At 52.4% G+C, this 5,139-nt stretch overlaps 1 pseudogene; it reads right to left on the reverse strand.

The window, feature by feature from the left end:
- Nucleotides 1-1,558: 1,558 nt before the first annotated feature.
- LOC144611042 (tubulin alpha-1C chain-like) lies at nucleotides 1,559-4,584 on the reverse strand (annotated as a pseudogene).
- Nucleotides 4,585-5,139: the final 555 nt, after the last annotated feature.

Genomic DNA, 5,139 nt, shown 5'->3' on the forward strand with positions numbered 1-5,139 from the left:
TCTGTGGCAAAGAATTCCACAGATTCACCATCCTCTGATTAAAGAAATTTCTCCTCATCTCCTTCCTAAAAGAACGTCCTTTAATTCTGATGCTATGGCCTCTAGTCCTATACTCTCCCACTAGTGAAAACATCATCTCCACATCCACTCTATCCAAGCCTTTCACTACTCTGTATGCTTCAATGAGGTCTCCCTTTATTCTACGAAACTCCAGCGAGTACAGGCCCAGTACCGACAAACGCTCGGCATAGGTTAACCTACTTATTCCTAGGATCCTAGGTTTAGAGGATGTTGCCCGGACTCTAGGGCCTGAGGGTCGGTCACGGTGGCGCAGCGGTAGAGTTGCTGCCTCAGAGCGAATTCAGCGCCGGAGACCCGGGTTCGATCCTGACTACGGGTGCTGCCTGTACGGAGTTTGCACGTTCTCCCTGTTATCTGCGTGGGTTTTCTCCGTGATCTTCGGTTTCCTCCCACACTCCAAAGACGTACAAGTTTGTAGGTTAATTGGCTTAGTAAATATAAAAAATGTCCCTAGTGGTTGTAGGATACTGTTAATGTGTGCGGGCACCGCTGGTCGGCGCTGATCGGTGGGCCGAAGGGCTTGTTTCTGCGCCGTATCTCGAAACTAAACTAAACGAAACTAAGCTACAGGGCGAGGTTCGGCAGGCGCCGACTCTGTTCCTTGGAGCGCAGGAGGCTGAGGGGTGATCTTATAGAGGTGTACAAAATCACGAGGGGGATATATAGGGCTAATGCACAGTCTTTTACCCATAGTAAGGGAAGCTGGAACGACAGGACGAAGGTTTAAGTTGAGAGGGGGGAAGATTTAAGAGCAACCCGCGGGATCTTTTCCTCTGAGAGGGCGGTGAGCAAATGGAACGAGCTCCCAGAGGTAGTAGTTGAGGCAGCATCAATAACAACAGTATAAGGACATCTGGACACACGCATGGATAAGAAAGCTTTAGAGGGACGTAGGGGAAATGGGAGTGGGTTAGGTGGAACATCTTTGTCGGCATTGACTAGTTCCATGCACTATGATGCGCTCGCCCCTCGAGCTGTGTCTAATTCTCTTTTAAATCCATCCAGTGAATTGGCCTCGACTGCCTTCTGTAGCAGAGAATTCCACAAATTCACAACTCTCTGGCTGAAAACTTTTTTTCTCATCTCAATTTTAAATGGCCTCCCCTATATTCTTCGACTGTGGCCCCTGGTTCCGGACTCCCCCATTATTGGGAACATGTTTCCTACAACTAGCTCGTCAAGTCCTTTTTATAATTTTATAAGTTTCTATAAGATCCCCTCTCATCCTTCTAATTTCCAGTGAATACGAGCCCAGTCTTTCCAATCTTCCCTCATATGACAGTCCCGCCATCCCGGGGATTCACATTGTGAAACTACGCTGCACTGCCTCAATAGCATGGATGTCCTTCCTCTTATTAGGGGACCAAAACTGCACACAATACTCCAGATTTAAATAAATTAACATTTTAATTGCATTTAATTTCATAAATCAGATTTACAACAGTAGTAATACAAATGAACGAGTCTCTCTCGACATTCACTCTTCCTCTTCCGCCTTCTTGTCCAGATCCGCCGAATCAATGCCCTCTTCCTCGTAGTCCATCTCCAGCGACGCCATGTCCTCCCGCGCGTCCTGGAACTCCCCTTCCTCCAGCCCCTCCCCCACGCGCCAGTGGACAAAGGCCTGCTTGGCGTACATCTTGTCGAACTTGAGGTTCATGCGGGTCCAAGCCAGGGAGACGGCGGTGGTGTTGCTCAGTTGAATCTAGGCATGGTCGCCCCCCGGCACCACCGTCGGGGGCTGGGAGTTGATGCGCACCTGCCGGGTGAAAAGAACAGCGTTGAGTTCGGTTGCAGACGAATGGAAAGGATCACATTCAAGATGAGATGCATTTGCCGCCGGCAGGTGGCGGCAGAGTGGCGCAGCTAATCGAAGCAGACCTCCATTGCTTGGTCACGTCACCAGACGCGACCCAAACATGCCGGCGATGGATTAATAGGCAGCTTGCAAAGGGTGAGTGATGAAAGAAAAATCGGTGCTCCTTTGGCCGAGGGATAGCCAGTTTGGTTCTTCGGTTGGAAGAAGCCGGAGCCACCCAATGGCAAATGAAGTTCTGGAAATCGCAAATGGTTCCCGCTAGGGCTGGAGTTCCACGAAAGCAGCTGTTTCAGAGCGTTGTGGACCCGGATTCGCTCCCAACCTACGACGTTCCGCCAGCTCCCCTTCCCCCCGCCCCCAATCCCAAAGAGGGGGGTGCAGGGTAATTGAAAGGTCGCATGGCGGAACAATGCAAAGAAAATCAGGGACTGAACGAGCTTTACAAGGACAGAAGGGAGAGGAGGGATTGGAATTACTGGGAGGGCCAGCATGAACTCCATGGGCCGAATGTTACTGGACGTGAACTAAAAATGAAGATTTGCGCCTTTAACCGAGGGAAAGATTTGCGCCTTTAACAGCTGGTTGTCCAGATGCCGCCGCGACCCATTGGAAAGGAGTCTCATGGGAACCTTCAATGGTGCCCTGGATGTTCAGAACCCAGGCCCTCAGTTTGCCAAGAACATCTCCTGGTTTCTGCAATCGTGGACGAGCCGGTCTGGCTGTGGTAGATTTCACAGCCCAGTGAGAGATCCGGGAAGCTTCTGCAGCGTGGATTCGTACAAAACGTTTCACCTACCTTGAATCCGGTCGGGCACCAGTCCACGAACTGGATGGAGCGCTTGGTCATGATGGTGGTGATGGAGGCGTTGACGTCCTTGGGCACCACATCCCCGCGGTACAGCATGCAGCACGCAATGTACTTGCCCTGCCGGGGGTCGCACTTGAGCATCTGGTTGTCCGGCTCGAAGCAGGCGTTGGTGATCTCCGACACGGAGAGTTGCTCGTGGAATGCCTTCTCGGCCGAGATCAGGGGCGCGTAGGTCACCAGCGGGAAGTGGATGCGCGGGTAGGGGACCAGGTTGGTCTGGAACTCGAGCAGGTCCACGTTGAGGGCGCCGTCGAAGCGCAGCGAGGCAGTGATGGACGACACTACTTGGCCCAGCAGGCGGTTGAGGTTCGTGTAGGTGGGCCGCTCGATGTCCAGGTTCCGCCGGCAGATGTCGTAAATGGCCTCGTTGTCCAGCATGAAGGAGCAGTCGGAGTGCTCCAGGGTGCAGTGGGTGACCAGCACCGCGTTGTAGGGCTCGACCACGGCGGTGGAGATCTGCGGCGCCGGGTAGACGGAAAACTCCAGCTTGGATTTCTTGCCGTAGTCCACGGAGAGTCTTTCCATGAGGAGAGAGGTGAAGCCCGAGCCGGTGCCGCCGCCGAAACTATGGAAGATGAGGAACCCCTGGAGTCCGGTGCACTGGTCGGCCTGCGGGCAGAGAAAGCGGAGAACATTGAGAAGGTCAAAGGTGTGGGTGAGTGTGAGTGTTACAGGGGTAAACTGACGCTCTGGGGAGGTGTCTAGCATCTGTGGACGGAACCTAACATCTGTGGTTTTAGTTTAACATCTGTAGTCGGAACGATGCGAGAAAGTATCTCAGGAACAGGTTAGGAATGCAAGTAGATGTACACAGGCTGACTAGGGATAGTCAACAAGGCTGTGCATGTGGTTGGTCTTGTGTCACCAATCTGATTGAGTTTTCTGATTCTGTGACCAAAAAAACCGTTGATGAGACAGAGCTGTAGATGTATGTAGAAACGTTCTTGTAGTAACGTATAAAATTATAAATGGACTGGACAAGCTTGATGCAGGAAAAATGTTCCCAATGTTGCGGAGTCCAGAACCAGGGACCACACAGTCTAAGAATAAAGGGGAGGTCATTTAAAACTGAGGTGAGAAGGCACTTTTTCAACCAGAGAGTTGTTAATTTGTTGCATTCCCTGCCACAAAAGGGATTAGACCCGGGGTTCGATCCTAAGTATCAGGGTGGTGTCTGTATGGAGTTTGTACGTTCTCTCCGTGACCTGCATTGGTTTTCTCCGACATCTTCGGTTTCCTCCCACAGGTATGTAGGTTAATTGGCTTGGTAAATGAAAATACCATGTCCTAGTGGGTGTAGGATAGTGTTACTGTGCGGGGATCACTGGTCGACGAGGACCCGGTGCGCTGTAAGGGCCTGTTTCCGCGTTTTATCTTTAAACTAAACTAAACTAAACCTACCAGTTTCCGGATGCGATCCAGCACCAGGTCCACGATCTCCTTGCCGATGGAACAGTGGCCCCGGGCGTAGTTATTGGCCGCGTCCTCCTTGCCGGTGATGAGCTGCTCGGGGTGGAAGAGCTGACGGTATGTACCGGTCCGCACCTCATCTATGGGTGGCGGGGAGCAGAGACCGGAGATCAAACCGGCGCCGCAAACGCCCCTCCCCGCACGTAGCGGGGTGGGACTGAGGCATAATATATCAACACTATCTCCCTACCAGCTTACCGATCACCGTGGGCTCCAGATCTAGGAACACAGCCCGCGGGACATGGTAGCCCGCCCCCGTGTCGCTGAAGAAGGTGTTGAAGGAGTCGTCGCCGCCACCGATGGTCTTGTCTCTGGGCATCTGTCCGTCCGGCTGGATCCCGTGCTCCAGGCAATACGAAGGTATTTATTCACAAAATGCTGGAGTAACTCAGCAGGTCAGGCAACATCTCGGGAGAGAAAGAATGGGTGACGTTTCGGGTCGAGACCCTTCTTCAGACTCACAGACCCAATCTGAAGAAGGGTCTCGACCCGAAACGTCACCCATTTCTTCTCTTCCGAGATGCTGCCTGACCTGCTGAGTTACTCCAGCATTTTGTGAATAAATACCTTCGATTTGTACCAGCATCTGCAGTTATCTTCTTATACTCCAGGCAATACAACTCTCAACAAGCGTTGCCGAGCTGAACTCCGGCCTGTCCGATGTGGAGGGAGATACACTCACGTTGGAGAGAGAGCGAAAGAGGATGTGGGGCGGTGGGGAAATGGGGGAAGAGAGGACAGTGTTATTCACACGGCTTTTGGCTCCGAGTGCTAACATTACCTCCATAGTGTGCGCTTGGATTTGCGTGGTCATCGCGGAAACCAACCCCGGTCCCCCCCCATCTGTTTGATACGACGCCCCACCGCCCAGCCACGGGAGCACCCACCATGATCTTCTTTC

The sequence above is a fragment of the Rhinoraja longicauda genome, chromosome 39 (genome assembly GCF_053455715.1).
Source record: "Rhinoraja longicauda isolate Sanriku21f chromosome 39, sRhiLon1.1, whole genome shotgun sequence".
Classification (NCBI taxonomy): domain Eukaryota; kingdom Metazoa; phylum Chordata; class Chondrichthyes; order Rajiformes; family Arhynchobatidae; genus Rhinoraja; species Rhinoraja longicauda.